Below are 12,605 nucleotides of genomic sequence, written 5' to 3'. Positions count from 1 at the left end.
TTCCTTCCTTCCTTCCTTCCTTCCTTCCTTCCTTCCTTCCTTCCTTCCTTCCTTCCTTCCTTTTCCTTCCTTCCTTCCTTTCTTTCCTTTTAGCAAGAATAGGGCTGGGGGGATACCACTGAGATCCTTTTTATCTTTCAAAATATACATTTTATCTAAGATCTAAAGAGTAGCTGAGTACTACTGCATTGACCACACTACTTTCAAATAAGAATGCATTTGTCATCTTTGTCTGACTCCTGCTTGTGTATCTAAAGACAATTCAGTAACAATAGCTCAGTGTAACGTTTCTCATTCATGTTTAGCAAAGAAAGAAATACAAACATATAGATAGCAATTGGATTTCTTTGTTTCCTGTTTACTACAAGGGTAATAGGTCTGAATGGGATCTCAAGATGTCATCGCATTGATCTTCCAGCCCCACAGCAGAATCGACTGTATCTTGAAGCTGATTAAGAGAGGAAATGTAATCTGTGTTTTGTGTTCCAGTAATTAAGCGTTTTATAAAGATGTGGCTGTGGCTAATCTGAAGAATGACTATGCATATACATATGTATGCTGTGATGAGGCATCTCTCTCTGTGAAAGGAAGTACTGGTTCTAATAGCACTATACATGTTTCAGTCAATGCATTCCTAAGCGTTTCATTGATAATGTATGAGTCAAAAGGGGATGGGATTCATCCTCTCATAGTTACACTGGTTCAACAGTGGAAAAAACTTACTTCAGTGTCTCAATGAACATATGCAAAGAAGAATCCAAAGGGACAGAATAAAGAGCATTCAGAAAGGGACTCTCTTTAACACTTTCCATATAATTCCACTCTTTATAAAAGGCTTTTTCCAGGCTATTGAAAAGGCTTCTTCCAAGCTATTGACAGGGTGATGAGAATCACCCAAATTGTTCTGTTGAACAAATTCCCTACACTGGAACTATTTATTATTTCCTACTATGCAGTTGTGGCTTGAATAACAAGAAGTTAATATTTATCCAAAGCTTTTAGGGAATGATTCTCTTATGTCAGTCAGAACCTATATCATAGTCCATAGCATAGTGAGGGCATTCTCTGTCATTGAAAAGTCATGGAGTCCAGCGGGAGGCCCATCTTCAAAAAAGGCCAAAAGGGCTATCTGTGAACCTAAAGACTCCAGGAAATCATGGGATGAGTCCTTCTTGAACACATTTATGGTTGTATGAAGAAGGTTGCAGAGAAAGTTTAAGTTTTCTCCATTCTTGGAGGTTTTCAAGACCTGATTGGGTAAAATCTTGAGCAGCTTGGCCAGACCTTGCAGATAGCAATACTTTTTCAGAAGATTGGATAGAAGATTTCCTATCCAACCCAGCTTCCCATTACACTTTGGCATTGTGCAGTCAGCTGGTTTTTAGACTAATGTGAGAGCAGCTTTCCCTACTCATGAGCTGGTGTATTTGCTTCTCTGGGCTGACACATTAGCTGTATCTCAACAGCCTAGGCTTGAGCTTCAGGAAAGACAGTAGTCAGCCATGGCTGTGGCACCAGGAAGGTCATTCAGCTCTGTAGAGGTGGAGATGGAATTCAGGTAGTGCTGTCACACAACCAAAAGGTTGTCACCCTCAGGCAAAATCAATTCATTATGCAGAGCTGAATAATAGTAACTATAATAAAAATAATGGAAAAGAGGAAGAGAATGTATTGGTCAGTGATTAGAATAAAACAATATTTTAGAATAAAATACATATATTTGGAATTAACAAGATAAGCATAAAATATTGAACCAGTAGACATGGACAGAGGTATTTTCAGAAACACTGAAGAAAATTAACTTATAATAAATCCAGAGTAGTCACTACTTCAGGACATGGCAAACTCCCACTTTGGTAAGGCTTCAAATGAATCCTAAAGTATATAGTTCATTTTATTCTTCATTTTCCCTTGTTCACAGCAATCAATAGATATTAAGGGTACTTAAAAATTCACAGATGCTCCCCAACAATCTGAAGGATTGGCACAACTACAGACTCTCTAAGATACTCTGGGTACTGGCAAAAAAATTATTTGAACATATCCCAAAGGTATGGTTTCTTTCTCAGGGCAAGAATCATTTGAAAGCTCTGAAAATTTATAATCCATACTTGCAAGTGTGCAGAATATGCCCACAACCCACAAAAATATCTCACTATACAAAAAGGTAAATATTATCAAGATAAAAGCAAGAACTATCTTTTGTTCTGTGTTTGTGATGTTTCAGAGTATCTGCTCCCCGCATTCCCATTTGGCATCTTCATCTTTATTTTCATAAAAATTATAACAATATAAGGCAATTAACTCCAGATACTTGAACAAGAAATGAACAATACTTTCAAACTAATTCAAACAATTCAAACTAATACAGATTACATCTTAGAACAATAGCTAAAAATACTTGGCAGCACTCTAGTCACATAAATAAAAATCATTTTAGAAGAGCTACTATATTTTATACCGCTGTTAGTAAAAAATTTTACTGTCTTCACAAAAGTGTGTGCACCTACATATAAGTGTATGAAAAAATGATCTGTATGAGGGACTTTGACACAACTAAAAAGATTGCAGGAACAACATTCTACCCCTAAACTTGTGCATCTGCATTTCCAATAATTATTCATGTTTACTATTGACAAGATTATTATCTTCTTTTCTTTTTTTTTTTTAATTTTTTTTACAAAATTCAGTTTTTAAGCATATGTTCAAGCTTTTGAATGCATTTAACATTTCTTTTTTTTTTGCCAAACTGTGCACAGAGGATTTCATACAAGCTATTTAACTGCCGCTGCTTTGAAAAATTTTCTTCTATCATTGCTTATTAATAAGTTTATTACAAATGGTTTAACGTGGTTTTGTGAATTTTCTTTTACCTGTAATGAATATGAAGAACCTAAAGACCCTGTGAAGAATTCAGAGTGATTTAAGACATCTGTCTTATAAGATATCCTGACTTTTGAGGATCACTTTATGCATTAAAAGGAAGGAAAAGTTCAGATTGACCAGTGAAAATTAAGAAGTGGGGAGGTTATAACATTTTGATGAGGATGGAAGCAATGAGATTTTATGTATGTGAATCACTGTTTTCCTCTTAATGGAATTATTCAAATTGTCCTCTTGTTTTCCAACAAAAAAGTAATAAAATTTAACTATAATACTATTAAAATAGTAAACTTAAAGTGATCCCTTCCCATTATAATTCTTCACATATAGCTAAGACCAGCCAATATATGTTTATGAATAATAGCACGTACAACATCTATCAAACTGTTTTCAATGGCATTTTCTAAGAAGAGGCTCACCAAATATTATCAAGGAGATATTCTATATTTCCCTTTACTGCAACACATGCTTGAAAGACTTGATTACTGGTAAAGCACTGATAAAAGCTATAACAGAATGGTGGTCAAACAAGTGGAGCCTATAAAGTATGCACTCCTCTTTTGTTTGCTGCTATACAAAAACTGAATAGACAAGCCCTTTTGCAAACTTGCAGAGGACCAACTTTTTCCCTACCCCCCACTCCTGGGAATAAGCCATTTTAATTATTGAAGTTTTTTTGTTTAATCTTCCACCAAGAAGTAATATGAATATTTTATACAACACTGATGAATGCTTAACTAATACAGTTCTTCATACAAATGCAAACTTCCTTTTTACTGGCCTCTGGTGACTATGCATCTAGTGCCAGAGTGGTATCATTCAGCTCCAGTTGCTATAGCATTTTCAAGAACCTCTCTGTTCTTGTCATAAATTATCTTTAAGTGAAAAAAAGCTCCAAGGAGGTCTGCAGCAAACTGTATCAAATAATGAATTTCTAAGCTGTGGTAGAAAACACTCATCTTACTTATATTCTTCTACCATCGATTGTTTAGTGACCCTTCTTTGGGATACAGATGAGCATAACCCTGAAAAATGTTTGTGTTGTCTTTCTCTTGCTGGCAGCCTGCAGCCTGCATGATCTAATAAATATTGGCAGGACCAAATGAAATAATATAGAAGAGCTTCTCTTCTTTAAAGTCCATAGACCAAGAGACTCTTGTCACTTGTTAATATCTCCATCAAACAGTGAAGTGTTAACATATGTGATACGACCACGCAATCAAGTAAGGACCGATTTGTTGACTAATTAAACCAACACAACAAGCTCTTTAGCACCTACAAGTGACAAGTTTAGAGCAGGCAAGTGGAAACTCTCAATTGAGTCCCCTTTTATGAGACTATCATGCCAAATTCAATTCTGACTGAGTAGTATTTGAATGTACTTGACTTCCACTATGTGCTGACATGCTTACAATAATTCATCATGTGTGACAATAGCCCAATATTAGAGATTTATGATATATACAAAACAGTTACAAATGAAATGTAGCCCTAACATGTGTCTGCTTTACTTATCCACAGCCTATTGATATTATAATTAATGGTCAATTACTTAGGGATAGAGAATAGAAAATAGTGATTACCAGTTTCAGTCATCATCTGTTTTTGGCAAATTCTGGAAGGAAATGAAACTGTTTTCATAGTGTTTCGCGGTTGCTGGAGAGTACACTGTTGCTCACTACAAGAAGATCAGGTTTGTTATCTGCTCTACAGTTGAGGAGGAACATAATATTTACTATTGTCATAATGTAAATAAGTTTTAGGAAGTGTATCTGCGAAGAAGAAAATGTAGCGAACATTGCATAAGATATTTTAGAAAGCTTGCTAGTGCTGACCAGTTTTTCAGATATGCACACACAGAGTCAACCCCAACACAGTAAAAATAAAATAAAACTCTTTAACAGAAAAACAAAAAACCATGAAATTGTGCACTTTCTATTAATTTTTCACAGATTTAGATTCCACCTTAACGTTGGCAAGATGGTTCATGAGTCTAAAAGATCAGTTCAAGGGGAAGCTCAGGCAACTGGGAAAAAGGCATGTGGTTCACTTTTAGGCCACTGACTATACAAATGATTGTGAATACTTTCCTTTTGAATTTTAATAGTCCCATTAAATCAGTGGGGATATTCACACTCTGAAAATTATGCATATGTGTGTTTGCAGTATTTGGACCCTTCTCTTCAACAAACAGCAACGAAAAGCCCAGACCCTTGAGGGTTCTTGGAGAGCTAATTCAAGGTTCACCTTCTCTCCAGGGCTAAGCTTTCAGCCCTGGTGGGGCACGTAGACTTTTCAAGTTCACTAGAGTATTTTCAGGAATGAGCCAGCTGGCTGGGCACCTCCCTCAGCTACCAAGGAGCAGAATGTGAAGTGGCATTTTCCTGGCTCACCTGCTGGATTCAGTTAGTGGGTGAGAGAAAACACTTCCCTTAGTTCAAGATCTTCAACCATAAGCCTTTCCAGGAGTTAGGTCACAAAGATGAACTACACTTAAGGGGAAACCACATATTCCTTAGAGGAAACTACATTTTATCCAACATGAACTTTTTGATAAGTGCTCAAGCAAGGAAATGAAGTTGGGAAGAAGACAAAGGAGCTCAGAGAGAGCAGAAGTAACCTGACCAGTTTCTTCGCTTTGAAGACATATTTAACTACTGACCTGGTGTGGAGGACTTCTTTAAACAAGTGGTTGTAACAACATAACCATGAAAAAGGCAATGCATTGATTTGGGTGTTAGTGTGAAGAACTGAAGAATATTTTTTTCTGCCTTAGAAGAGAGCAATGATAAAAGGAGTTATTTCCAACATCGGGGGCTAATAATTATAGTGATACGTTTAAAATATTTCTGCTAAGCTTCTATTACTAGCAAAACTTTAAAGATGAAATTTTTGATTCTTTGAGAGCATAATATTTTGCCTCTAAATTGATATGTGTTATTTTTTTCAATGTTTGCAATTTTACTTGAAAAATATATCCAAACAAGTAAATATTCTTAATTCATCAAACATTTCACAATAAGTTGTCACAGATTTTTGTAGTAATGATCTAGAATCTAGATAAGTACATTTTATTTCATAAGTACAATCTTTCATAGTTGGAAAATAAAAGCTTTGGTTCAGTTCTCAGTGACACTGGTGCAGCCAGAGAGCAATAATACAACACTGAACTCATGCAATTTAACTCTAGGTTTAACATACAAATTCATTTAGAGACTTTATTACCTAAAAGGCTAAAAGCATTAAATAGAAATGCAATTATTTTAGTAACCTAAAAGGAGATTAGATCTTAGACTTATTTTGATATCCTCTGCATCTCCAGAGGAATCAAAGCAATCTCAACAAAAGAATTGTATCACATTGAGTTCTTTCATATAATGCCATTGAAATGAAAGAGGTTCACAAAGGGTTGATTAAATTTAAGTGGAAGAAACTCAATGAGCAAAATTCATTGCTAGTGTAATTCTGTTATCTCCTGCAGTTCCACTATGAATGGATAGGGCCCATGACAATCTGAGGTTTTTCCGCACTTTGGCAACTGAGTTAGCTGAATTTGTAAAATTAAATTTTGTAATTTGTAAAATTGTAAAAAATCAGTATAGAAACCAATTTTGATTACAGAAATATATAAAGGAATTTAAACATATTTAGATGAAGCTCCATCATTTATGTGTATTACAATCAATACAGTAGGCCACATCAAGAATGTTACAAATCAGTCTGAAGATATGATATCCACGGTAAAGCTACTGACACTATTTAGACAAATTTGTCTTACCTCTTCATTTTTCTTCTATTTAGGGAAGAAGGGAGCAGGGATGAAGTATAGACTTTTAACCATATTCTTAGAACTGTGCTTAAAGAAATTTGTATTTCTAAACACTATTGAAGTCAACCGGATCAAAAAATAGTCATTATCTCACAGGACTGGGCATTTGATTTATTTTCACAATTAATCACATGCAAAACCCATCAGCTGCAGTATCAATTGAACAGATGGACTGATGAAGAGTACCTAACTATAATCCATACAATCTATGTTTACAGATGTAGATGTGTTTAGTAAGTGAAATTATTTTGAAATGTAGCTGACAGAAGAGCTTATGCATCCAACTTGTACTTATTATGACAACGATCTTACCCTCCCATGTACCCCAGAATTATTCAATTTCTAAAGGAAAAGATTAATTTAGGGGCTTTTGAAATTAATCCATCCTACATTTTCACATTAAGGAATGAAAGAAACCTGCTCTTATTGCAATGGATTTGATATAATAAATCCATAAGTGTGAATTTCACTAATCACACCAATAAATATGTTCAGAAATGTATTTGTTTAGACTCTATAACTGGGAATTTTAAAAAATTTCCAAACGGGGAGGTAAAATAATAGGGAAAAAAACTTTGGGTTAATTAGATTTGAATGTAAAAGCCTCTGAGAAAGAAATATCTCTGTGAATACCTGGATTATGAAACCTGGTTCCATGGTCTCTCTCCTCTACTACGCTCAATGTCTTGTCACGTGGCTGACTTCATACCTCAGCCTTATGGGCAATGAGGGTGCTTTAATTTCACACTCCTGCTCAGTTGTCTGCTTTCATGTATTTTCTACTCAGCTTGAATCTGAAAGATCTCTTTTTAAGAACTCCAATATTTCTGTATAATTTCTTTGAAATTAGACTACTCATTGAATAATTAGTAAAGGCAGTGGGAACTAGCAGAGGGACAGAGAGCAATTCCACATCCTTTTTGACCTTGTTTATTGTCTCATGACCTCAAAAAGTCATCTTTTTTTCCCTCTCAAGTAATAACATTGAATGAGTATTGGCATATTTTAGGATTGTTTTCATTCCAATGTTTAAAAAGGACAATAGAGAAATTATTTAACCCATTTTCAGTAAGCCATACAGCATTTTCTTGTGGAATGAAAAAGCTGAAAGACTAGAGCACATACAACATGTCCTCTAGTATTCCTAGGGTTTTCCGGGAATTTTGCATTTAAGTTGAGTTTTCTCCAGTTCTTATGAAAGTAATCTTGGGATGTACCCCAGTAAGTGGAGTGGAGAAGTGTATCAATGGGATTTTGGCTGAAAGTGTGTACTGAACAATAGCTTTGCAATTACCACGATCTCTGATCTCTGCCTTCGAGAGACAGAAAATTTGAGTGTGATCATATTTGTATCCAGAAAAGTCTAGTCGAAGTAAGCTTATGTTAGATCTGGATCAAATATTGCACTTGCACAATTTGTGTTGCGCAAACATTGTACAAGTTCCCAACTTGACTTAAAAATATTGCATAGTCTGTTTTATTTAATCTCCACATAAAAGCATGAAAAAAAGTTAAATGCTGCATTTTTCACTTCATTTTAAATACATAGTGCCTTCTCTTTATAGAACTGCCTTATTCAATTTACAACAGTTTTATACTTGGATAATCCATCAATTTCAATTAATTTATACCTGGTTTCTGCTGACAAAGATTGATTTCTGATAATGCTGGCAAATACCAACTGCATCTTCCACCCACTGGAGAAAAAGTTAATAGACCAAACTGTTAATAATTTCAGTTATCAAAATGTGTCTGACTCTGAATTTGAACATTTTCAATCTCATTTATGAGCATATTGGGCATTTCTGATCCAGAGAGTGGTGAGACCCAAAAGAAGAGTGAAGTAGCAACTGTGTTAGTTGTCTAATCTTAAGGTGTCACTACAACTCTGTTGGAGCCCTACATGTCTTCAACACCTGTCTGTATTCCCAGTTTGCTCTCTCTCTTTCATCCCTACTTTCATATTTTCCTTTATTATTCTCACACACATCAGCACTGGACCCTGGTCTGTGTGGAATACTCATAAAACTCAGGTCTACATTCATGGACAAGGAAAGGAAGAAGTAAGAGATATGGTAACTCTAAACAATAAACTTTGATGGCTCTAGTAAATACAGATTAATACAGTTAATACAGTATTAATAAATACTCTTAATACAGTTTGAATAGTGTTGATAAAAACAGACTGACATAGGTCTATATATACATGGGCAGATCCAGCAGTACAGAGTACTATGGTTGTTGAGACTACATGTATGTCACTCACTTAGGTAGTCTTACAATGGAGTATATCTGCTAGAGCTGATGACATTACATGGCAATGCTATAGGGTGAAAACTTGCCTGCTTTGAAGTCAAAAGCAGAAACATGATTGACTTCAGTGATGGCAACAATCTCTCTCATCAGCTTCACTCTAACTCCTGGAGATCATATTCCATTGCAAGCCATGGGAGTCCTGTTTATTTGAGTGAAGCTGATGTAAGCGGTGGATCTGGTCCAGCTGTATCAGTGGACTATCTACAATGCATTAACTGTATGCAGAAGCTTTGAAGCAATAACATCTGAGAAGATCTGCAGAGATTAGAATTGGTCTTGATCTGCATTAGTCCTTGTTTAAGTAACTGTGATTTCATATAAATAAATAAAGTGATCACAGTAGCTGTAGGTTCCAAATGCCATCTCTACAACAGTCTCACCTTCCAAGGAGTCATTGCTTTCTTTGGGCTTATCTCTTCCGAAGTGCAGGAAATAGACAACATTTCAGACACTGAACTTCAAACATAAGCACAAGAACTTTTCTGCTGATCTCATTATTACACCAGCAGTAACCCTTGTCAGGAAGGCACAGAAACTTGTGTATGGTTACACTTGAAAATACATCAGCTAGATTTGCCAGTGATATCTCCCACCATCTGCAGAGATGCTTCTTTCACTTCTTTCACGTCACTTTCACTAAAGCTTCAATTCACTTTTGCCTCTGAAAAATATTTTACAGGCTGTGGTTTTGTACTTGTTTAGTTTCTGATTAATAGGACCTTGAAATTGAATAGCAGAATTCTAGCAGGCATGTTTTTTTTTTTTTTAATATATATTTTTAGTGGATCTAAGCTGGAGTTTAAAACCCTTCACCTCTGGAATCTTGAGCTGAAATATTATTTATGTCACAAACGAAAATGAGTACAGTGACATGAACCTAGTAGCATGAAGGCTGAGATTACAAAGCTTTCTCTCTCTTCAGTAGGATTGTTGGTTTCTGTTTAAGTGAAGGCCAAGGACTTGAACAGCAGGGATGTTTGAGCTCAGGACTCAGGTGCATCAGAATAACTGGAGGAGACGCAACAGTTTCCATCTCTAAAAAATGTTATTAGAGTTCGTGAGACAAAGAAACCAATGTAGGACTCCAATCCACTAAGCAATTAGCATTCAGGCTTCAATACTGCAAAAAACTTAAATAATTGCTGCTCTTGAAAGACAAGTTTAAGATATTAATGTGAACTTAATTGCTCCTATCCTATTTAATATATCTAGTTCTTATTGCATTGTCTTCCTATTTTGCAGAAGGACAGTGAGACAGAGTCCACTTCTGTACACAAAATAAGCAACTGTAGTAATGCAAGGCACTGCTTGTCCCATCTGTTCTCCTTTCTCCTTTGCCAGAGTCTGCTGTTACCACTGCAGGAAGGGAGAGGTTTGAATCAAATGTGTGCTCACTCCCCAGCTGCTGCACTTCATGTTCCAGTCTCTCAGTGCAAAGTCCAACAGCCCTGAATTTAATATACAGAACTGTGAGCTAGAATGGTTGAGGTGTCACCATATACTCTTTTTGCTTGTTCTGCTACAGGATTAGGAACCTGCAGGAGAGGGATGACACAGAGAGCTCATGGTAGTGACACACAAAAAGGTCACAGCAAGATTCATCAAAACTTACTCTCAGAGTCTGAAAATCTAACTCTACAAAGGGACAACTATGTTCCAGTTCATTGCAGGGGAGTTGGACTAGATGTCCTTGAAGGGTTTCTTCCAACTCAAACATTTCTATGATTCCCTCAAAGCCTAGGATTTAAATCCTCAGAATGCTTGTTTTCCCATGAGAATCCGAAAAGCCTAAAATCCACCCAATTTTAGAGTTTTCAGCGTGTATAAGCACTGAGATATTCAGTATATCAGTCTTGATAGAGGTAAACTACTTGGTAGTAGGTAGGATTTACCAAGATTTACAAAGTGCTCCTATATTCGTTACTTCTAGATATTTATCATATGGATGTCATAGGGCCACATTAGAGTAGAGTCTCCACAAACACTGGCAGGGTAAAACACAATGCCTTTAATAAAATGGAGGAGTAAGTATAGGATGTTGATACACTACGGGGTATTTTTATTCATGTCACTTCATGAAGTTGTGGAAAGTCCGTCTCCAAGTCCAGAATGCTGTGAGCTGTTCTGAGTGTGGAGATCTCACAGTGTCCTGAGAGCTGTGACAGATGTTCATCAGATGCCAGAAGCACTAAAAAAGACAGTATGCAATTCTTCAGCTCAATTAACAGAGAAGCACAAATGTGAGCAGAAGGTGAATAGTAGTGTTCTAATAACTCCACTCCTGGTTATTTTTGTATTTCATTTTAGGAATATACTGAAAAAAACAAAGTGCATTCTGTGAGTCCACTTCCAGTGAGCTCCCAAAGTCACAAAGAAAGTCTATGGCAGACTGTAGTAGGAAGTGTCCCAAGTCCTCAGCTAATGCCCCAAAAACTGGCTTGTCCTTTCTGAGCAAGCTCTTTTCAACAAGAAGACTGTTAGCTAGCTTAATATTTCACCAGAGCATGGCCACCATCTTTCAAGGCAAAGCTCTCTATTCCTAAAATGTAGCTAAAAAAGAAGAAAACCCCAATACACTGTGAGTCTTATTGAATTGGTATCAGGTCTGGCAGAGGATACCAGCTATGGGCTCAGTCCGACAAAGGAATTTGTCAATTTCCAGCATTAGTAATTAAATTCCCAGTTCTTGGAAATAAGCCTATGCTAAGTGAAGATGAAGAAAAGCATAATTTCTTATTTTTACACAGAAAATTATAAAGCAAGCTGAAATGAAGGGCTACCATTTAGAGTGAGGTGAAGGGAACAAACCAACACAGTTTATTTCATTCTAGAAGGTAATATCAAGACTATTTTTGGTCCCTGCCTAAACTCATGTGGGAAGGCTGCTTTATGCTTATGCATATTCAATTTGGCAATGCACTCAGTACGGCATGCAGCCACCTACTAAATAATAGAACTTAAAAATTGAAAATCAAATGACATAAAAAGCTATTTCCAGGTATTTAATCAAAGAGAAGATCAGAGTACAAAGCCCAATGCAGGCCCTGCCCACAACTCTGGCTGAACTGTCACTGTACAGCGGGTTTCAAACATCTGCATTACTTTGACTGGAATACCATGAATAATTTATAATAAAGAATTTAAGAAAAATACATTAAAAAAACCCCTCAACATTAGTACCCCACAGTAATCACCTGGCTTCATGTTTATTAGTGGAGTACTTTGAGTAGAAGGCATCATTGATTTTATGAACCTTTGGGGAGGTTTCTTTTTAAAAATTAACATTTCGGCTTGATATTATTTTAGTATTTACCACTCGGTATTGTCTTAGATGTCATCTTGGCAAAGGGCTCCTAAACAACCGCCACTTTTAGCACTGCTGCCAAAAGGCCCCCTTTCACAATAAAGCATGCTGTGCTTTGGCAGGAAATCAATAAAGTGAAAATCTGTTCTCATCATCCATACATTTACCATCACAATCAACAATCAAAGGCAAGACCTGGGTTCTTTATCCACAGGCTCCAGCCTCCCAATTTTCTGCTATGAAAGGCAGCATAAATTAGAACCCTTGGTTCCT

Source organism: Numida meleagris, chromosome 6, assembly GCF_002078875.1.
Source record: "Numida meleagris isolate 19003 breed g44 Domestic line chromosome 6, NumMel1.0, whole genome shotgun sequence".
In the NCBI taxonomy this organism is placed as follows: domain Eukaryota; kingdom Metazoa; phylum Chordata; class Aves; order Galliformes; family Numididae; genus Numida; species Numida meleagris.
The sequence above is the reverse complement of the archived record's forward strand: the minus strand, read 5'-3'. Positions refer to the sequence as shown.